This window comes from Lygodium microphyllum, chromosome 8 (genome assembly GCF_053477565.2).
Source record: "Lygodium microphyllum isolate KBCC chromosome 8, Lygodium_microphyllum_v1.1.10, whole genome shotgun sequence".
In the NCBI taxonomy this organism is placed as follows: Eukaryota; Viridiplantae; Streptophyta; class Polypodiopsida; order Schizaeales; family Lygodiaceae; genus Lygodium; species Lygodium microphyllum.
Genome location: NC_141142.1, coordinates 163,762,201 through 163,785,483, shown reverse-complemented (window position 1 = coordinate 163,785,483; position 23,283 = coordinate 163,762,201). Strand labels below are relative to the sequence as shown.

At 45.3% G+C, this 23,283-nt stretch overlaps 1 pseudogene; it reads left to right on the top strand.

Annotated features, from left to right (window-relative positions):
• Positions 1 to 22,623: 22,623 nt before the first annotated feature.
• LOC148033102 (MFS-type transporter clz9-like) lies at positions 22,624 to 23,283 on the top strand (annotated as a pseudogene).

The following is a 23,283-nucleotide window of genomic DNA, read 5'->3' as shown; positions in this document are numbered from 1 at the left end:
TGAAATGGGACTATGTGAAGAAGAGCTTGTCCCAACGGCGTGAAGAGTAGCAACACGCAAACACCTCCGTAGAAAGAAAGGCGACATTGAGGGAAAAAAGAAAACAAATGGTGGAGGAGACAAGGAGGAAATGGAACGCCAAGGGAGTAAGGGCACCCCATGCACCTATCCTACCATGTGAGGACAATGCCCTAGCAAGCTTCCACATCAACCTTGTAATCTGGGAGAGGCAAGAAACATCTAGGAGCCCCTTTGATTTTAACTTCCAGTTCCCCACCACCTTGCATAGGATCTTACCCATCAAGGTGGTGGAGGAGGTAATTAACATCGGAAGCATGCTCAGACAGAAATGGTTAGATGAGAGAGAGCAGAGTTCCACCTTATGGGCCACTGAAGATGTCGAGTTTTGGCAGAATAAGATTTTTGAAGTGCCACGGTCTGTGGCCGGCTATGAATGTCAACCTAAACGGAGAACGAGAGTCTGCGACTCCAACCTGGACACTTGGATGGCCATTTGCAACACTCAACCCTTTGAGCGAAATGACCCAACCTTTATGCCTTACCCTCAAAGGGTGGGAGTGGATTTTGACTCCAGTGTCCACAGTCGCTACGACTTCCCTGTAATCTATAATCCTCATTGTACTACGTATGAAGATGCCCTTGTCTTCACGTTAGAGAACTTGTATGATATCCTAATCCAATTCACTAACGAATTCTCTTCATGCCCTGACCCCACCTTTATTACTACTTATAATTACCTTAGATTGCTTAGGATACTCCTTAGGCAAGACCCCACCCCGCAGGAGAGCGGCCTCCCAGTACTCCATTTTGATCCTAACGCCATAGATAGTTGTGCGATGTCTCAACTAATGATGCGAGCTGCTCTATTGCCTACATTTTGCTTAGCTCTTCTAGAGGACATGAATAATAGTATTTCACTCGCTGCAATCATCCATTCCTCCCCAGCACCACCCTTCAGGTCCACCTAAACCTCAAGGGATATCTCCAAAGCCACCAATTTCTTAACAAATCTATCAAGCCCCCTTCTCCACCTCACTCCGATTCTGTACATGTTGATTCTTGGCAGGCTTACAGGGTGATAAGGATAGGAATTCAGAGTTGAGTGTTGATGAAGAGCGAACGACACCTTCGTTGGAGTCTTCAATACCTGCAATTGAAAACCTCTCATGTGGTCTCTCCCTAAGGGTAGTGCTAGTCTTCTCTATTGTGCACAAGAGATAGTGCAATTAGTTTGGGAGACAGGTCGAACTCTAAGCAAGCTGAGAGTATTGTCCTGCACTTGAGGACCCAAACTGTGTATATACTTCGGTGCAGATATTATGTGAGTGCTTGTGTATACTTAGATATTACTTAGTTAGAAGACTGTCGGCCTGGTTCCTTGTATAGCAATGGGTCAGTGAAGCAAGGGCTTAGTTGATGGAAAAATTTGTCGATGAAGACGGGGAGGACACTTAAAGATTGCTTGAGACATCTTTATGGTCTTGTCAAGGCAATGCAGCACAATTAAGCTCTGTGATGTCTTAGCTTTTGGTAGCTAGTGGCTACTCGTAGTGCTTGAAAAGTATGGTGTACTTTTCCAGTGTCTTTTATGCCTTGACTTTTCCAGTGTCTTTCATGCCTTGCTTACCACTGTTGATTGTAACGGCATTGAGATGAAGTGCAAAAGAATCGTGCAAGTGATTCAGGGTGACAGGTCTAACCATAGGGGAGGCGAGCTCCCAAGGTATGTCCTGCCCTTTATGTGCCCTGAACAATTGTGGGGGATGTACAAAGGGCTAGGGGATTAGGGACGGAGCCAGCCGACCAAGGTCACTGGACATACCTAATTTGAGAACCCCTAGGTGCGGTGCTGTGATTGTGTGTATGTGTGTGTTTTTTTTTCTCTCTCTCTCTCTCTCTCTTTTCTCTTTTTTTTTTTCCTTTCTTTCTTTCTTTTTCTTTTCTCTTTTTCTTTGTTTTTTTTTCTTTTTCTTTTTTCCTTCTTTTTTTTGTGGTGGAAAAAATGAATACAATCAATGCCATACTTTGAGGCTGTTAGCCTTTCATTTGGATTTGAGAAATGTTGGGATCCAAAGGCTATGAAGAATGGATATTACAAAGATGATTGTGTCACCAGCCTTGATACTAGAGGAACTGTTGTTGAGATGAAGAGATACACTTGAGATTTTGCAAACCTCTTTGTAACATGTGAGACATCGAACAATTGAGGTAGCACTTGGAGTGAGCTGTGCATGGACAAGGGCAGAGCATCTTGCGAATTGAATCTTGGATGATGAAGAGACGTTCGCCCTTGTTAAGAGTGTGGCTCCTGCCCAAACATAGAGTTGGCCAAGAAGGAGGAGGTAATCGATGATTATGCCTTGGCCATGCTCAATTACAATATGTACTTTTTCTGCAAAGGTGTCCTTGGGTTCCCATCCAGTGGCGTTTCCATCATGGCTTTTGTTTTTTGGTATCTTGTCACTTCCTCCATAATGGTTCTTTGTGGGGTTGGTGGTCTTGTGGTGACTTGGATATTAGACGCTTCTAGCCCTTGACCTGTGTCATTCTGCATCCACTTGTCACTTTGTGAGAGTATATGCTCGCTTGCGTTAAGTACATCGGACCAATGCAATCATGTTAAGACATAATTTTTCAGAATGCTATGATGCCTATCCCATTACTTGTTAAGGTCGCATACATTAACGGTAGGTGAAGGAAGTGTGTATAAGTGGGGATCTTGCCCCTTTACTCATCAAAAACAAAAAGTTCTGGCATGATGACTTGCCAAGCTACTTGTACATCATAGGGGCTTAGTCGATAGGTACTAGGCGGGGTGAGTCCGGTTGGCTAGGCGACCGGGGCGATGCTAGTGCGGGGCTCCTGTGAGGCTGGGCAGGGAACATGTTGGCCGGGACATAAATGGTGTAGTCCCTGGCTGCTACCATTTCCAAAATGTCTTTAAACAATTCATTAAATTCTGCCCTATCCTTGGCCGCCTTGTCACTTCGTGAGCACCTGGTGCCCGAGCGTGCGTTGGGGGTCTGTGCAACTGGCATTGCCACATTTTGTGTGCCTCCTTGAGTGTCCGCTCCCCTGGCCCGCAGATTCTTCGGCCTTCGTCTAGGGCGGTGTCGCTTGGGGCCGCATTTCTTGGCATACCTTTTAAGAGTGGGCACATAGTGCACTGGTGGAGGGGCGTGTGCTGCATGTTCTCGTCGGATGCGGAGAGCATCCTTGCAAGCTAGCTGTCCTTAGTTCTCCATGCTTTCCTCGCAAGGGGACCTGTAAGATGCGAATCAAGGATTAGGATTTGTTACATGATAAGACCATTCATATGTAAGGGATTATAGAGCAGATTATCAAGCGCATAGGATGAGAAGGGGAGGGGTAGGGCATGCAGTGCTTGTTGCAGAGGGATGGCCCCCGTGATGTATATTTAGCCTCTTGCCATTAGCAGATATTGGTTTACGCTGAGTTACATCAGCTGGCGGTCATGGATTTAGGCAGGGCTCCTCCTCGGAAGGATAGACCAGAAAGGGGGAAAGGTGTATAGAAAGGGACGGTACCCCATCTACACCATCGGAGTCATTGGTCAAGGCTTCCTATGGTGGTAATGAGGGTTGCATGCTCTTCACTTGGAGGTGGGAATGGTCACATGACTTTTAAAAGTGTGATGAGAGGAGGACCTGAGGAGCTTAGCCTGTCAAACCCAACTCTTCTCCCTGACTATCATTGCTTGTGTGTGTTGATATTGTTTATACATGGTGACACAAAAATCAGTGTTTATTTATATACATATTTATGAATCCATGTCACTTCACGAGGATAAGAACCAAGTGTAGAACTCGGGGTTATACCGGAGCGTGGCACACGCATCTAGTATTCGTGGCAGCTGACTTAATACTGATAGATGTTTTGCCACGTCGAGTAGCATGGAACCTTGACCGAGTCTACTGGCAATATGTAACTCCTCCTCAGTGAGAACCTTATCAATCAAAGGGCCTTGTAGCCTAGTCCCAGCTAAGTGCGTACCCCGAATGTCAGTGAGCACTCGAAGGGAAGTTGGTGCCACGTAGATTGGGTCTCTTTGAGACCGCCATTTGGCCAATCGCTCTTCTGAGACCGTCATGATCTGAGCCCCTAGTTCGGCCATTACAACGCGACTTTCGCACCAATGCTGCTCAAATTGACTCTGGCCTGCTGACAGTTGCTTTAGTAGCTCTATGTCTACGAGATTCGGTCAGCAGAGCACTTCATTGAACGTGATGGTTAAGCACAGTTCATCGGCCTCCTCGTCAGGGATGAGTCGCATGTGTTCATGCAGGAGCCTGTCGTAGTGCCCGTTAAGATGTTCTTGTTCTTCCCATGATAGAGGAAAGGTCAAGTAATCTCCAAGTTGCTCCTTGGGGATCGTGCCCATATCCGCAAGGACGTAGACACGCGCGACCACTTTGAGCTTAGCCTCCAACTCAGTTAAGCATTCTGCGACACTTCTATGTTCAACGAGGGCTTGCTCGGTTGCTATCTCATGCAAAGTCCTAAGAGTTTCCTTAGGCTTTAGCATGGCTGGGGGCTCAGGTCTAGATGAGCAAGATTGGTCAACGCTAGGATTTCTTATGCTCTTGGGGTTCTCACAGTTCTCCTGAGGTTTTACTGCTATTTTGTCATGGTTCTCCTCGGATGTGACTGGTACAGATTGGTCACCCTGTTGTGACAGCGTTGTATCCACTCTTGCTTGATCAATGTGAGTTCTATTGTCAGTGGATAGAGTGTTGCAAGCAACTGTTGATGGCAACGGCTGCTTTGGTTTTTCAGAGCACACGGATGTGTCTGAGGGTTCACCGCTATTAGGAGAGGCATCAATGGATTCATTGGTGGATGGACTCGATGCTTTATTCATCAGCTCTCCAGCGCCCTTCGTCTCAATGTTCTTGGGATCCACAACCACCTGCAACTGTTGTTGTTTTCGCTGTTTTCTCCTCTTTTTCTTGGTTAACGCAGGTGCATCTAACATCTCAGGACCCTGGGCTATATCGACCGTTGATGTGCTTGGTCGGGCCTCAGCATTTCCCTTCTCTAGTGTGTCCTTATGGGATATAGCCATGGTTTGCTGAATAGCCTTGCCCGGTTGTGAGGGCACAACTGCCACTCTTTTCGGAGAGTCTAGCTTTTCAACCAGCTCCCTTGCGTTTAACTCCTCCGTCCTAGGCTTTAGGCACTTTGAAAGTGCTGGAGTTGTAGAGGAAGTTTGTTAACGGTATTTTGAGAAGGCTACAGAAAGCGCAAGTGCTGGATACTATTTTTTAGTGGATTACTATTTTGTGGAGCTTCATTGTATTACTTTGGGCACTTGTGTATTACTTTTTACTCATGGACATCATCAGACTATCATGGTTGTATTATTTTGTGAGAGCCGGGCTCACTCCCCTGCACATTGTATTTATCACCCGTAGTTGTATTTGTCGCACCCACATGTGTTGCGTGGGTTGCGCACATGTAATTGTGATTAGAATAGTGTAGGCTTGGTCTATTTAGGCTAAGGTTCAAGCATGTTTCAAGGATTGACCGGCCTAAAGCCCACTATGTGGGTAGGATGCCCAAAGAGGGTGCAAACCCTAATTCACAGTTGTGGAAACCCTAAACGCAAAAGGGGCGCAAACCCTAACCCTAACCCTAAACGCAAAAGGGGCGCAAACCCTAACCCTAACCCTAAACACAAAAGGGGCGCAAACCCTAACCCTAACCCTAATTCTATGTCTATATAAGGGTGGGAGGTCTCAGTTGTATTCACCCCCTTTGGCACATTCATGCTGCAGAAGCTCTGTTAGTGCAACCATTCAATCTTTCTATTCTATCATCTTGCTTCCATTGTGTTGAGAGTGATTGAGAGGGAGAGAGTGAGAGGTGTGTTGAGCGAGGGACTGAGGGAAGGTGAAGCTCTTCGTCGTCTTCTTGCTTTTCTCGTCGTCTCTACTAGCTCTTCACTCGTTGGTGTGCTTGGTGGTGGATGCGAAGGAGCGACGGCATTGGATCGTGTTGATCGTGGTCGTGGAACTATCTTCGAGCATTTGAAAGGTAAGTTAGGTGAGTTCACTACAACTCGAGCTAGTCTTGTGTTCTTGCTTCCTTGGGTTGGAGAGGAGAATGCTTGGTTAGTTAGAGCGGAGCGTGAGAGACAAGGTAAGAGATTATCGCCAACGTGAGTTGTAGCTTCTGAAAGAATAGAAGTCCGTCCAAAGTCCCGACTGTTGGTGCGTTTGCCTCAACATTTTGGTTCCGTTGCCGGGACCTAGGATGGTGCAACTGCCGAGGTTCTCACACTCCCACCGTGTTGTGGTTCCGATCGTCCGCGTTTGTGGCTAGCTTTCGAAACCCATGCGGCTAGGTTAGGAAGGGCCAAATCGGAAGGAACCGGTTTGTTGGATTGAGATTGGAATAGGGTAGAATAGAAGAAAACACAAACCATAAACTCAAAAACACAAAAACACAAGAAAACACAAAACTCAAAACTCAAAACTCAAAACTCAAAGCGCTCTTCTTGTTGTTGGACATCTTGTGTGGGAACGTTGGGAGATGAGGGTTCATCGTTCTTGCTTTTGTCATTGGTTACATACATGTTTATGGTTGAGATCTAACCAAATATACTGCTTGCCTTTGTACTCGTCTTCTAAAGTTCTTTGCTTGTGAGGTAGAGGAAGGAGAAAGCAAAGAAGGCCAAGAAGAAGTAGATAGAAGATGGTTGGGAAGAAGAAGAGATGGATGAAAAAAAGGGTGAAATAGAGAAAAAGGAAGGGCAAGAGGTAGTGAGGAAGAGAGCTAGAAGAAGAAGAGTAAGAAGAAGAGAAGAAGAATACAAGAAGAAGAAGAAGAAGAAGATGCAAGGATTGAGATAGAAGAACGATAGAAGAAGAAGAAGAAGAGGAGGATAGAAAAACAAGAGAAGAAGAAAGTAAGAAGGAGTGAGGAAGAAGAATAAGAGAAGTGGAAGAAAGAGGGGAAGAAGGTGAATAAGAAGAATAAGAAGAAGGGGATAGAAGAAGATAAGAGTACGAAGAAGAGGAAGCGTAGGAGAATATGAGAAGTTGAGGAAGAAGACTAGGAGAGAAGGGAAGTGGAAGCAATTGAGAAGGAGAAGCGGATTAACAAGAATAAGTAGGGAAGTCGGCTAGAAGGGTCGGTAGGGGAATAGGAAAGAGATATATATATATATATATATATTTCTCTTTTTTTTTTCTCTCTCACCCTTGCTCTAACACATCAACTCACACCACCTCACTTACTCGCACCGCCATCCTTGAACCACCTAGGGTTTGCACAATCTTACAACTCGCACCACCTCATTTGCACTAGGTCATTCGCATTCGCACCACCTCATTCGCACCACCTAGGTCATTCACATTCGCACCACCTCATTCGCATTCGCACCACCTCATTCGCACCACCTAGGTCACACTCATTCGCACCACCTCATTCGCATTCGCACCACCTAGGTCACACTCATTCGCACCACCTAGGTCACACTCATTCGCACCACCTCATTCGCACCACCTAGGTCACACTCATTCGCACCACCTCATTCGCACCACCTAGGTCATACTCATTCGCACCACCTCATTCGCACCACCTCATTCGCATTCACACCACCTCATTCGCACCAACTAGGTCATACTCATTCGCACCACCTAGGTCATACTCATTCGCACCACCTCATTCGCATTCGCACCACCTCATTCGCACCACCTAGGTCATACTCATTCGCACCACCTCATTCGCATTCGCACTACCTCATTCGCACCACCTAGGTCATACTCATTTGCACCACCTCATTCGCATTCACACCACCTGATTCGCACCACCTAGGTCATACTCATTATTTGCATGAATGCCCCATACACCCTCCTGATGTTCCTGTCAGTGCGGTCATGGTGGCTGAACAAACCTGGTATGAGCAACTTGAGCAGAAGGCTGATGCTCATAAGTTGGCTTCATCTAGCACCACACAGAATTCCTCTTCATTTTTTAATGTACGAGATGTTTCCATTTCTTTACTTGACCCTGAGGATGACCTTGTCATTCCCCCGGCTTTCCTTCGAATCCAGTTGACTGCTGCCAAGCAGGTCACTACTGACGCTCTCATTGATGAAGGTTCTGACTTCAACACCCTTCCATATAACCTTTGGATGGATTTGGGCCAACCCACCTTGACACCCACTCACACTAAGCTTAACCCCTATGGTGGCCAACCTTACTCGCTCTTGGGTAAATGTAAGCTTTTGCTTACTATTGCAACTGAGAGCATCCCTCTTCTTTTTTATGTTCTTCCGAACCGCAAAGATGTGGGCAAGGAACTTCTCTTGGGCCGACCTTTCATGTATCAGGTTCCATGCACTATCAACTATGTTGATCAGCGCATTACATTGCAATTTCCAGGTGCCCATGTAGTTTCTGCTTTCAGTAAAGGGGATCTTTCTATGGGGCCAACGCCAATTCCTCTTCCCACCCCTTCTCAGTCCGGTAGTTCCTTATTTCATCAGTTGCTGCAAGCCCAACATCACCATGCTACTCCTATTAGTCGCGCATCAAAACCTACGCCTATGAAGTTTCCTCACTTCCAGTGGCGACCTCGCCTCCCCTCACCACCTCCATTTCCACCTTCACCACCCTCAAAGCCGTTGCATCGGCAACCGAGTCGACGTCGTCAAACTCCTCCAAAGCCCACAATTTCCTTGTGTTGGGTGGCACGTGCTCTCTTGGAGGCTCAGGGCTATTACCAGGGTAACACCTACATTTGGATTCCCAAACGATCTAACTTCTCATCTATCCCTTTTTCTTGGGCTTCGTCCACCGTTCCTCCAGGCTGCTCGAAGCGCTGAATGTCTTATCCGCGGGTTTCTCATTCCTTCCTACCTCCAGTTACCCCGTCTCATGACGAGTCAGAGTCTACGCCCCATTCCGCTTCCCTTAACCAACCACCTCCTAATAAGAAGTCATTTCCACTACCTTTCTCTGTCTCCTCATCTCCATCTTTCGCTCCGGAACCCCCTCCTGACCCTCTTCTCACACCTTCCCTTGGGCCCTCAGCTTCCTCTGAGGCATCCTCCTCTTCCAATCTCTCTCGGCTAGTCCACCAGTTGGATCAGGCAGCCCAAGCTAAACTCCAACATGAACGCGGGGACCCGGTTCCACCTCATCTTCAGATTAGTTCCACCGCTCCTGATCCCCCTTCTGGTCTAAAACCTCTGCTCATTTGCCGCTCTCTTAGTGGCATGGCTGCGGACTTGGCCATGAAGGACAACTCCTCTGACGCTAGTTGGTTACTCCAATTCGATTCTATGTTTACCACCTTTGCGAAATTGTTTGCTATGATTGACCTCGGCCTTACCGACAATGAGGCACTTGAACTTGCTACTCGATGGCGTCCCACGTGGGAGGAGCATGAACATCTCTTCCGCAAAAGTCTCTTGGTGCAAGCGGAGTACGTCAAGACTCTTCCTCAGAAGCGTCTCCAGTCCTCCCGATTAATCTCTTCTTATGCTCCAGTGACCAAATGTGTTGATTCCGCCGAGCTTGCAGCTCTTACCACCAAACAAACCACTTCTAGTCTTTTCTTACGCCTCTGGTATAACCATCGGCTTGAGATTGCTCAGGCTGGCAGTCGTCTAATGACCACTGCCGAGCAACGGCGCGCCATTAGTAACCTTCGGTCTGATCCTACATATCATTCTCCTGTTTCACTCCATGCCATCATTTTGGCTCGTGACCTAGAAGTGCCTTCCAATTTGCAACACCATCCCCTGTTTAATAAAATTCTAACGGCGGAAGAACTACATGTGGCTAGTCGCTTTGCTAGTCCATGTCTCCTCACAGATATTACCACTTATTTGTGTGGTTTGGCTATGCGCCCATTTGACCTTGATACATTTGCGGAATTGGAGTATAACCCCAACTTTTACGCTTGGTGGAAGTCCATCCTTCCTTCATTTTCCCCGTCCACCTAGTTGTCTTTCCATTTTCTTTGTCCATACTTCATCTTCTTTTTCTTTTTCCTTTTTGTGTTGCCCTGTCATCTTTTCCGTCCTTTGTCACTTACCCCTGCAAGCTAGGAAGCTTGCTAGGTCTTTTTGTTGCAGGAGGGCAATTGGCAATCCATTTTGGCATTATTTTTATAAAAAGGCAAAGGCAATCCCTGTGTTGATGTCAAAGAATAAGGGTGGCAGGCCATCCTCATAGGGAGTCGGTGGCTGCTGTAAGAGCTTGACTATGAGGCGGAGATAATTGCAAGTGACTATGAAGGCAGGATCGGGGCAATTTGAGTAGAGTTTAAGGAAACTGTCAAAAGAGGGTAACAGATCACGCAACTGGAAGTGATAGATATCACTCTCATGCGGAGCATTGATATTGGGAATTTTGGGAAAGTTATGCCTGCCATGCTTCTCAGCATCATAGTTTCTGCCATACCTTCTCGGATAGGGGCAATGGAGTACATCTGTCTTCCGATTTGAGTAGCAAAGGCGGAATGGGCCATTTCATCCGCTTCAAGGATAGGATATCGCCATTCTGGTTGAAGCTTCCACACCTCTCGTGGCTTCTCGGTGAGATACTCCCTCTTGTTCTTCTCCTTGGGAATCTTACAAGCTCCTTTCAAAGCCGACCTATCCTGTTTCTTCAACCACTTCTTAGCAATCTTCTCTCCCACTTTAATAAGCTTTTGCATTGTACTGACTGGTAAGGGTGTTCTGAATTTGGCATCTCCATAGACATTGAAATAAAAAATGATGGTCTCCTCCCTTGTCTGCTTCTCATGATAGGTCTTAATGGGCTCATCTAGATCCTCTCTCTGTGCCTCGATGCTTTGCATGTCAATGGAATACTTTGGCACATCCTGAGGGGTAGCCCTAAGAACTTGAACCATCCTATCAAAGCGCTCTTGGACCTCAAGTTCCTTGTCCGACACTGTTGGGGGTACCTGTATTTCCTCAGTAGCTCCATCTTCCTGCTCAACAAAATCTTGAGGATCCATATAATCCTCAGAAGGAACCATATCTTCAAAAGGCTCTACTGCAATATGGTCTTCAACAAGTGTCTCATATTGTAAGTCACATGGCTCAGTAGATGTTGGTTGCATCATTTCTACATCCCTCAATTCTTGATCATTATAGCCCATGTCATGCAAATGATCAATCATCTGGCTGCTAGTTGGGTCTGAGGTCAACAACATGAGCTCCTTACCCTGGTCAAAAGCGGCTAAGGCACCGGTAGCAATTCCCAACTGAGGTTTGAGTTCCTCCACATCATCGGTGCTTTTGGATGATAAAGTGCAAATGGCCTGATGATAAAGCCCCTGCTGTAATGATAGTGCATGTTGATAGGCAGTTGCATGAAGCTTAAACTGGCATTCCTTGTGAAGGGAATGAGCCAAGCCTGTGAGTAGCTGTTGTAACATCTCCTCGTAAGCTCTGTTAGCTTTTTCCTCAACTTGATTGACAGCAGTAGTCAGACTCATTGCAATTGTATCTTGCAACCCTGAAAAGGCTATCTTCATCTGCGTCTGAGTCCGATGTGCTTCTGACAACTCTCTGGTGAGAGTTGATGTCCTTGCCTTTTCCTCCTTTAACTGAACCACAAGATCTGCAACCTGAGCACAGAGAATTTCTTCCCTTTTCCTCAGGACCTCAACTTCTTGCAACTGTTCCCTTAGCCCCTCCATCTCCTTATTGTTCTCCACAATCTGAGTCTGTAAGTCATGTAACTGCTGGGCTGAGTGTTTCAAAAATTCTTGATGAGATGATCTCTCTGCCTCATACTTCTTTTGTAATTCCAATTTTTCCAGAATTGCTTGATCCTTGTCCTGTTTCAACTCTTCACATAAGAGCTCTAATGTGGTAAGACCATCCAAATTCACTGATGTCCTTCTTATGCAAACTTTTGAACTAGTGGTAGTCTCATCCGGTCGCAGCTTCTCTACACTAGAAGTGACTGTAATTTCTTCATTCTGTCTACCATGTTCCAACATGTTTATCTGGGCTTGCATGGTTTGTAAAGTGGTCATGAGCATCTGAAAATCTCCTGGACCAATCACCGATTGTTTTCCTTGAGTCTTTCCCTTTCCTTTGTCAGAATCTCCAGGTTTCCTAGCAACGTCTTCTTCAACTTCCTGTGGAGCGGAGGCTTCCTTCCCTCTCATGTCCTTAATGGATGATTCTTGTATGGTTGTGGCTTGATTCTCCTTTTCCTTGTGGAGAGCTTCCCCCAAGTGTTGTGCATTCTCTAGCGACTCCTCGATCGCTACGTGGTGCTCTGTCTTAAATTTTCCTTTCTTACTCTTTTTTTGACCCATCTTCTTTAGTGAACTCTCAACACTTGGCTCTTGTTCCTCCCTTGGTCGTTTGTCCTTCAGTTGACCCATCTCAGCAACTGCGGGTGTCACCTGAAAGGGCTCGGAGAGTCCCAAGGCTGTGGTGATGACCTTACTGAGTGCACCACCGTAATTTATCATGCATATCTTGGCCTCAGTAGTGGTGAGTCTCCCTTCAGGAGTTTTAGGAAGAGTCTCATGTGCCTTGGCAAGGGATTCACAAATCTGATCCATCCAAAACTTATTTAAATCCTCATCAAGTATCATGTCTGATAAGATATCTTCCATGAAGCCCTTGGGTATTCTCCCTGCATGAGTGCTGGTTTTGTTGTAGGTAAACAAATGGTGAAACACCTGTGCAGTGGCTCTAAGATCCAACTCCTCAATGGCAGAGAATAATAGACCACCAGTAGTAACATTAGGCTTACCCTCCCACCTTTGATCCACTAGATGAGTTTTACTAGCTTTACCATGCCCTCTTGACCCTTGACAAAGACCTAAGGCTTGTTCTATCAGCTTAGAAGTAAGTGCTACCTCCCCAACTTTTTGCTCTTTTTCATCCCAGTAGCTCATCCTACTTGTTTTAGTCTTAGGATCGTAGTTTTGAACAAAGTTGTAGCAATTGGCAAAGTGAATAGGCCCATTGGTTGCTCTAATATAGTCGGTTAGCCCACATTTAGCCACCAACTCCCCAATTTTAGGATGCCTGTTGACAATATTCTCCAAGTTGGTAAGTTGACGAAACTTCAAGGCCCCAAAACTCCATATGCTGGTCTCTAGACCAAACTCCTTGCATTGCTCCATAGTGAATACTCCCCTGTCCTCATAATGATGATCCTTGACAGCCACCAATGTCGACATTGTAGACATTTCAAACTGTGAACCAGTCATCTGCTTAATCAAAAGATAAGACCACATCTTGAGAAATTTCTAGCTAACCATCACACAAAATATAAAAGTCAAACTATACCTTTGCCTTTTTATAAAAATAATGCCAAAATGGATTGCCTAGGCTCCAGAAAGCGCAAGTGCTGGATACTATTTTTTAGTGGATTACTATTTTGTGGAGCTTCATTGTATTACTTTGGGCACTTGTGTATTACTTTTTACTCATGGACATCATCAGACTATCATGGTTGTATTATTTTGTGAGAGCCGGGCTCACTCCCGTGCACATTGTATTTATCACCCGTAGTTGTATTTGTCGCACCCACATGTGTTGCGTGGGTTGCACACATGTAATTGTGATTAGAATAGTGTAGGCTTGGTCTATTTAGGCTAAGGTTCAAGCATGTTTCAAGGATTGACCGGCCTAAAGCCCACTATGTAGGTAAGATGCCCAAAGAGGGTGCAAACCCTAATTCACAGTTGTGGAAACCCTAAACGCAAAAGGAGCGCAAACCCTAACCCTAACCCTAAACACAAAAGGGGCGCAAACCCTAACCCTAACCCTAATTCTATGTCTATATAAGGGTGGGAGGTCTCAGTTGTATTCACCCCCTTTGGCACATTCATGCTACGGAAGCTCTGTTAGTGCAACCATTCCTTCTTTCTATTCTATCATCTTGCTTCCATTGTGTTGAGAGTGACTGAGAGGGAGAGAGTGAGAGGTGTGTTGAGTGAGGGACTGAGGGAAGGTGAAGCTCTTCGTCGTCTTCTTGCTTTTCTCGTCGTCTCTACTAGCTCTTCGACTCGTTGGTGTGCTTGGTGGTGGATGCGAAGGAGCGACGGCATTGGATCGTGTTGATAGTGGTCGTGGAACTATCTTCGAGCCTTTGAAAGGTAAGTTAGGTGAGTTCACTACAACTCGAGCTAGTCTTGTGTTCTTGCTTCCTTGGGTTGGAGAGGAGAATGCTTGGTTAGTTAGAGCGGAGCATGAGAGACAAGGTGAGAGATTGTCGCCAACGTGAGTTGCAGCTTCTGAAAGAATAGAAGTCCATCCAAAGTCCCGACTGTTGGTGCGTTTGCCTCAACAAAGTTGGTTGCGACACCTCCTCCACAGGTAAACTACTAAGGACATGTTCCACAAGGGGCGTTGTCATGGCCAAGGGCTGTGACTGCTGTGATTTCTAATTGGAAGTAGTGGTGGCTAGTTCAGTGGACTGGCTACCATTGGTAGCTTGCGGTGTCAAGTCCTTAGGTAGATCAAAAGTGGTCGTGCCTTTTGTTGCCCTTTGCGTATTCACTTGTGCGGATTGAGTAGCGGTTGAGCTAGCCACGGTGGATTGCATAGGCACATCCTTAGGTTGAGAGCTAAGGTTGGTGTCGTGTCCTGCCTTTTGGACATTTGGAAGCTCTGATGTAGGTAGAGATTGGGATTGAGTAGCCTCACTTGACGAGTGTTGTGCTTCGTGTGTCCGTTTAGGGGAAGAGGGTGTAGGAGACTTGGGACTCCTAAGTAGTTTTGACTCTGACTGGGCGATTTGCTCATGGCTGTTAGATGATTTTGCAATGTGCTTTGTTGAGCATTTAACCTTGCCATGAGCAATGTTGTGCATATGATGCCTGCTATCCTCTTGGGGGATCAAAGGCTCCTTGGGCGTTAGTGGCTTTTGCGCATCCTCAACGATTACATCTAATGTCTGCTTGTCAAGCACACTAGGCTGAAGATCTACCCTCCGATTGGTCCCGTTTGGTTCCTTGATTTCGACCATGAGGGGCTCGGTCACTCCATTGTTGTTGACTTGAGGCTTGGTTTTCCGTTTAGATCTCCTCCTATGCTTCTTTGCTCTTGATATGACCTGGCCTTCAGTCGACTAGGAAGGTTTAACAGGGGGTTTTGGTACCCAAATCCATCGTTTGCCTTCATAATACCCTTGAGCACGTAGCAACACTTTGGATATCCATCGTGGCGTTGTGCTAGCTCCCCATCGATGCCTTCGCCTATAAGGCTTGGGCTTCTTTCGTGGTCTTCTATGATATTTGTAAGTCCAAACCCTATCCCTGGCCTTGTCTCCTAACCTTTTTGTTTCAAGTATGGCCTCACTCACTGGTTCTCTTCGTTCGACTTGTGCTTGTATCAACTCTTCCAACAAGTCCTTGCCCTCGTTTGTAGGTGTGACTGTTATGTCATCACCTTCCTTGCCTTTCCCTTGAGGTTCGATGAGGTCACCCTTGCTAAAGGTGGTGACTATCCTCACACTCGATAGTGTCAGGTGTATCCTCTATGCTACATAGTCAGCCTCACATTTGGTCGCCCTTTTGAAGGGTCTTCCTAGGAGGGTTTCTTTCCTGCAGCTAGCACTTTTTGGAGGAACATGAAATAGGATAGGCAAGCTTTCCGTTTCAATTGTCGCAAGGATTTTGCACTTCACTATGAGTGCTTGTGGGTGTCCCCCATAAGGGCTAAGAGTTGCACTAGTCGGTGTGAGCTCTAGTTGGCCTAGTAGGGTCCATGATTCATAGGTCAAGATGTTAAAATCTGCTCCTTCATCAATCAGAGCATCGATAGTATGCTCTCTTTTCGCGGTGAGTTTGACCCTAAGATAAGCAGGTGGTATGATGTCTTCATCTTCCGGGTCTTGGCTTGTAAATTTAAGCCTTCTGACAGATGCCCTTGAGTCCCCACTTGCATGACCAGACGTAGATTCTCCACCAATGTCTTGGGTTGTCTGTGCAGTGTTGCTCAAGGTACATCTCTCGTCAAGAGTGTCATGTCTAGTCATCTCGGCATTTGCAGCTTGCTGATGTTGCATTCCGCTCTGACTAGACATGGTATGAACACAATGTCTTTGTGTTCTCGTGGTGTGGCCTTTTTTCCCTTGATGGCTAGATTGGCCCATTGAGGTTCTAGGGTCTCTGTTTGTCTCTGTTCGGGTATGGGCTTTTGGTTGCTCTATTGCAAGTGAGACTCCATGCTGGTGTAGAGCCATTACTTCATTAGGGTCCAATTTGGAAGACCTGTCACGACGCGCGTTTTCTCTCCAACCTAGTCGGGGGAGGTGCGGAGGGGGCAGAGCCCCCTCTGCAGGGGTCCGGGGGGGGCAGTCCCCCCGGCCCGCAGGGCCATTACGGTAAAAGCCATGCACAATTTGGAGGACCGTTTATAGCCAAATTTTGAACTAAGTGCTCTAAATTTTAGCCCAGTGATGGATCTATCATGTGCCTTTAGCTCTAGGTAGCCTTTGGGGTCAATCTCGGGGTTTAGATGTGTCAAAATTTGTGTTCTAGATACCTGTCCGATTTTGACACTTTTTTGTCCGATTCTCAGATGTCCAATTTTCAGGAGTCTGATTATCAGAATCGGACGTCCGATTTTGGGTTGGTCCGATCGGCCCAGTGGTCCGATTTTGGTCACGTCCGATTCTAGGACTCGGATCGAAAAAGTGGACCGATTCTGGGAATCGGATCGGACAGGGTGGTCCGATTCTGGCTGGTCCGAGTGGTCCTATCGGATAGGATGGTCTGATCGGACGGTGGTCCGAGCGTTCAATTATGGACTAGTCCGAGTGGTCCGAGTCCGAATGGTCCTAGTCCGAGTGTCCGAGTATGGACTGGTCCGATTCTGGGACTCGGACGGCCTGGTCCGACTACGCGGCTGACGGCCCGCGAGTTGCACGCAATGCCTCTAGACTGACGTCTACTACACTGAATCGTCCAGTGCCTTCCAGATAGGTGCAAGACACTACAAGGGAATGCCAGACATGCCTGGAACCACTGTGGTGCTCGAATCGAACGGCACTCCAAGGATCTGTGCCCCTATTTCCCTGTTTTAGCCTGTTATACAGCAACATAGAACCCTATTGTTTGTTTCTTTTTCTTTGTTTTTTCCTATCCTAATGCATCCAATCACAAAGTAAATTCCTACACTACTTCATTCCACAACATAAATCTCAAGAAAGCAAAACACCTACTTGCCAAGGAGATCGAATACCATCTTCAACCCCCTCGCTTCCTACCTATCTACCTCAAGCACTGGTTCGGGGAAAACCCTACTCCAGTGCTCGATTCGAAGCGCGCAAGCGCTCAAGGCTTGAATCCGTTTGTCTTGGCAACGGATCCAAAATGTGGGAGCTTTCACTCAACCGCCAAGACCCTCGGACCGCTTATTGTTTCAAGCGTTCCAAGCCGAGCACTAATGGCTACCTCTCACATAGCCGACGCGCCATCCATATCTACGGGTGTAGTGAGCTTACCCCCGTGCCGTTCGAGTTACCTCCTCTCCCGCACACTCCGGTAGCTCCACGATCCAAGTGCAAGCTTCAAGCAAGCTCCATCCTCAAGCTCCAAGCTCCATTGCCGCGAGCAGGAGAAGAGAAGAGAAGAGAAGAGAAGAAGAGAGGAGAAGATGGAGAGCTTCTCCTCCTCGGTCCCTCACCCTCACACACTCACTCTCTCACACTCTCACACTCCCTCTCTCAAGCATAAGCTCAAGCAAGCAAGAACAAGAAGAAGAAGAAGAAGATGAGAGCTACTTTTGGCCACACACAAGAATGAGCTTCTCATTCACTTTTCAACTTTATATACAAAACCCTAAATCCGTTTTGGGCGGTCATCCCCTTTTCCCCTTTTTATATGGCCGGCCATAGCCTTGGCCCTTTTTCCCATTGTCCTTCTATCTTCCTAGCTTCCTTTCCACTGCCCATCTACATTTACAAATTGCACGGGTGAGAGCCCGGCACTCCTTGAATTAAACCATGATGCACTTGCGCTCTTTTACAAAAGTTTTGACTTGCGCTTTTCCTTGTGTGCCTTTCTCCCTTATTTAAGACTCTTCTCCTTGTGCGTCTTTGTCTTCCGTTTCTCTTTTCCTTGGCCTTTGTCTTTTTCTTCTGCTTTAGCTTTTCCGGATTTTCCACCTTCGTTTGTTTGAGGGTTAACACTAAGCAAAATGTTCAACTTGATTTTCCAAGCCAAGTGCCTTAGTGGTTGTGACTTGATATCTTGCCTCCCTTTTCTACAAAATCTCTTAAAGAAACTCATTCTTGCAACAAAATCACCCTCAAAGTAAAATAAGATGTCCTCATGGCTAGACTCAAAGGTGCTTCATTTCCAATCTAGATTTCCAAGACTAGCTGCCTTAGTGCTTGTGTTGTCCCCTGCAACTCAAAATCTTAACTTCCTTAGAAAAAATCCTTTCAATAAATCAATTTGTTTCCAAAGCCACCCTCAAATCCCTAGACCAATCCAAATGGTAAAGGAAGCATGATGCAAAATGTGCATTTGTTGCTAGCTCTTCCAAATGTCGTTAAGCCATCATCGGTGAGCCAAAGAGTTCATTTTGTAAACCAAGGGTCAATACAGGCATCACCCCCTTTGCAAGTTGTGCAACTTAGTGAGAAGATAGCTTCTAAATCCATTGGTTATGAGTCCTTTGCATCAAACATTGTAGAGGAAGTAAAAGATATTATAAAACATTATATTGATATGATCACTAAGCAATACCACCAGATCATCGTAGATATTAACTTCTTAAAGCATCAGCAAAATCTGATGGGTACTAGAAATCCCAATGATGGGGTCCATCACGATTCAGTCGTAAGTGATGTGGTGGATAACATTTCCCTCATAATTGTCCTAATGTCTATTATGGACCATATAGCCCAAAAAGAAGCAGAGGAAGACCAAGGAAGCCCAAGTCAAAAAGTGAATAGAGAAGCTCATTCTGCAAAGGCAAGAAAAGTGGAAGAGAAGGCAAGCTCAGAAAAAAAGTAGGAGAGCACCAAATATTCTAGCAAGGAGCACAAAATGTCCTAGGGAAAGCATAGGGCACAGTATAATTCATTTTTTAAAAGAGTGCTGCTAGACTCCCTCCTGTGCAAATTGACAAGTCCAAACGAACATAGGTGAAGGGATAAGGCAACTAGAAGGGAATAGGAAAAGAGGACCTTGGTAAGATGCTCGGTCATGTAAAAAGGGGAATGGGTGCCCAAGGGATTTAGGGCTTGTATTTAAACTCAACAAGTGAATGAGAAGCTCATTTTTTGGTGTGTGGCAAAAGTGGTCTCTTCTTCTTCTCTTATTCTCTTATTCTTGCTTGCTTGTGTATGCTTGAGAGAGAGGGAGTGTGAGAGTGTGAGGGAGTGAGTGTGTGAAAGTGAGGGATCTTGGAGAAGAAGCTCTCCATCATCTCCTCTCTTCTTCTTCTTCTGCTCTTCTCTCCTCTTCTCTTGTCTCATGTACGACTATGGAGGATGGAGCTCAAATGAGGAGACTTGAGGTTGCTTAAGCTCGCATCTCAAATCGTGGAGCTACCAACTTGATTGAGGGAGGAGGCTACTCATTTGGGCATCAAGGTAAGCTCACTACACCCTGTAGGATCAAAGCCGCATCGGCTAGGTGAGAGATAGCCATTTGTGATCGCTTGAAATGCTTGAATCAATAAGCAGTCCGTGGGTCTTGGTGGATGAGCATGAGCTCCCACTACATTTTGGTTCCGTTGCTGGGACCAACTAATTCAAGCTTGAGCACTTGCACCTCAAATCGAGTGTCGAAGTAGGGTTTGATCCTCAAACAAATGCTTGATATAGGTAGGAGATTTGGGGTTTTTAATCTTCAAAACAAGTAATTATTTTGGGGTTTTAATGAGTAGGCAAGTAGGATAAATCATTTCATTATTTGGGTCTTGATTTTTGTGCATTTAGAGTAGGATAGGATCAAGAGATCAAAGCAAAATTCTTAATGGTTTTTGTTGTAAAACAGGCCCAAGCAGAGCACAAACAAGGGTAAAATGGAAAACAAAGAGCGCTTAAATGTGTTAATACCACAAGGGGAGCAATCGAAGAGGTCAAGGCTGAACGGAACAAGGGTTCAAGACCGCAAAGAGCAAGGGGGAAGCTCATTTTCACCTTGAGCAGTGAGAGAGAGAGCTTGAGAGATAGAGAGAGAGACCTTAAGCTTCGGATGAATTGATCGGCTTCCACAGGAGTTTTTTGCGCATATCAGGTATATAGAGACCTTCCTCTATGGCGCAAAGATTTGTAACTATGGCTAGAAAGAAAGAGCTAATTAGGGGAAGCAAGATTGTTATCATGTGCAATTGGTAGCAATCAATGTGAAGAGCAAAGTTCTTTGTTGTAAGAGAGTTGTATTCACTTTAGGATAAGGAGGCGACCACCTTTTAGTGACATTACTTTATTTCGGAAGAAGGCATGTTCCTTGTCACAACCCCACACCAATTTGAAGGGAAAAGCAAGCCAAAATAGAAACACTTTTCCTACCCACTATATGGACTCCCAGTCGTCACACATCTAGTATTTTCTAACAACATAATGCATACAATCATTGCCATTCTACCAGAAGCATCACTGCCCTCTTTCTTGTCCAAGGCTTGTCACAAAACTGGTAAGTGCTCAATCCTTTTTGTGGTCCTAGTAAGGCCAATAATGAAGTACAAATTTGCCCCCCTCCTGTCTAAGTATGGTACAAAATGAGACTCTATCCGCCCTATCTCAAATCTTGGCCATGCTACCATTATTCTCTTTAGAAAATAAAACGTCATCTTGAAAATCTACATTAATGCTCATGTTAGATTATCATGTCATTTTTCAAACTAGTACAAAGGCACTCTCCCCCCTGTGCTTGATCTTGCAAGAAACCAACCAACCGATTACAATGCAGTGTGATCTCTATTTATTAACAATTTGTCCAAGTTAATCTTCCCAACTTCCTTCTACAACTCATTTCTTGCCTTACCCAATGTATGCCACCCCCTCCCCCCCAGCTCTTTGTGAATGCAAGGCATGTCTCATTGCAAGACATCCCTTTGTTGCCCATATCTTGTGCATAAGCTTGCTCTTAGATAAACAAGGGCGTAAGGTTTGTCCTTGTGGGGGAATACATGTCAAGCCTACTGCATTTTGCATTGCCCACAAGCTAGCTCCATCTTGTAAGAGCCCATCCATTGTGTTGCCTGAATTATTAAGAATATTGCCAAAGTTAATTCCTACTTTAGAATTTGTTTCTCTCTCATCTTAATCTGCGCTAAGGGAGTTCATCACTCTCCATTACGAAGTGAATAGAGAAAACTATCAGCAAGCTCTTCTATGCAAAGTGAACAAACCAAGCCATCGGAAAGCCCACCAAAGAAGAGGGTTTACTATTCAGCTTATGCACACCTGTTGAATTGATACATGCAAATTGAACAAACCAAGCCATCGGAAAGCCCACCAAAGAAGAGGGTTTATTGTTCAGCTTATGCACACCTGTTGAATTGATACATGCTTAGTGTGGTAATTATTTAACTCTCTAATACCTCACTGCTCTACATTATGTACTTATGTCTATTTCAGTTTAGAATTCCAATTAGAATGTGAATGCTTGTTAATTTTACCTCATTGTTCTGCATTATGTACTTATGTCTATTTTAGCTCTACATTATGTACTTATGTCTCTAGAATCCCAATTAGATTGTGAACGATTATTAATTTTACCTCATTGTTTTGAATTATGTACTTATGTCTATTTCGGTCTAGAATTCCAATTAGATTGTGAATGATTTTTAAATTAATGTGATGTTATGCATAATCATATTCCAAGTAGACTACTTGTAACTCTCCTCTACAAATAGAGAACATCAAAGAGTGGCACATTCTCTTGTGTTTGTGAACACAACAACCTATCTATTCATGCCATCATGAGGACTAGATGCACAAGGATTACCAGAAAAAGAAGTGAAAGGCACATGTTAACACCAACCCAACGATGTTCTTTTCCTCCACCATCCAATGGTAGAAATGCACCAATTGTTTTGGAGGAATCCGAACCCTCAAATAATCCAATTGCCAAGCCTACAACCAAGAGAAGACAACTACTTTGGATAGAGTTAGATATGGCCAAGGTAATTGGTGCACATGATGAGGGTATGTTTATGTGAGAGGGTTGTAGGTAATTTGGCATGAGTATGACAGCTCTAGCTACTTGGATGGATGGTAGATCCAAAAAGAAACGTTAGGGACCCACAACCGTTGTTACGATTGAAGAGGAGGAAGCCCTTCTCAATTAGGCATTCAAGATGCAAGACATTGGGCAACCGATCTCTTTAAGGTGCTTAAGATTGAAAGTTGCTAAATTGTGTCAAATGCATGCGACTCTTTTTGCTAATGGCATCCTTAGAAAGAGTTGGTGGGATGGATTTCAGAGGAGACACCCACAACTTACTTTTCGAGTAAGTGAAAACCTTGAGAAAGCAAGGTAATTAGTCTTCATCCAGAAGTGGTAAAGACATTCCATGACAACCTACAAGCCATGTACAATCTACATGGATACCCTCCGAAAAACATTTGGATGTTGATGAAATAGGAGTGTAAGGAAGCAAGGACAAAGGTATGTGGGTGTTGGCTCGAAAAGGTTCAAAGGCTGTGTATGGCATAACCCTTGACAACCGTGAATGGCTCACCATTCTTTGTTGTGTCAATGCTGCTGGAAAATCCCTTCCAAGTTATTATATTTTTAAAGAGAAGAAAGCCATGTAAAAGTACTTGATGGAATGTGAAGATGGAGTTGTTATGTCAATGCAACATAAAGCATGGATGACGGGGCAACTATTTGAGTCATGGCTAGAACATTTTGAAAATGTAGTGCCCAATCCTCTATCCCCCTCAAACCAGCACTTGTTGGTTTTTGATGGCCATTGAAGTCACACATGCCTTGAGGTGGTACAAAAAGCTCAAGAGTGGGGCATAGACATCATCACACTACCCTCGCACACATCTCACAAGCTCCAACCATTAGATGTGTTTGTTTTTAAGCCCTTCAAGACCAATTTCTGCAAGGAGAGGAACCTTTGGCAAGCCCGAAGCTTCTCTGCACATGCAAGTAGTAAGGGTAAACTAGTTGGCATTGTATCTAGGGCCTTAACTACAACTTGCACAGAAAATAATATTTAGGTAGGCTTCAGGGCAACTGGAATTTGGCCATTGAACCATGACATTCTCAACTATAACAATTTGCCTTGCTCCAATTTGGATGTGCACGTGAAAGTTTAG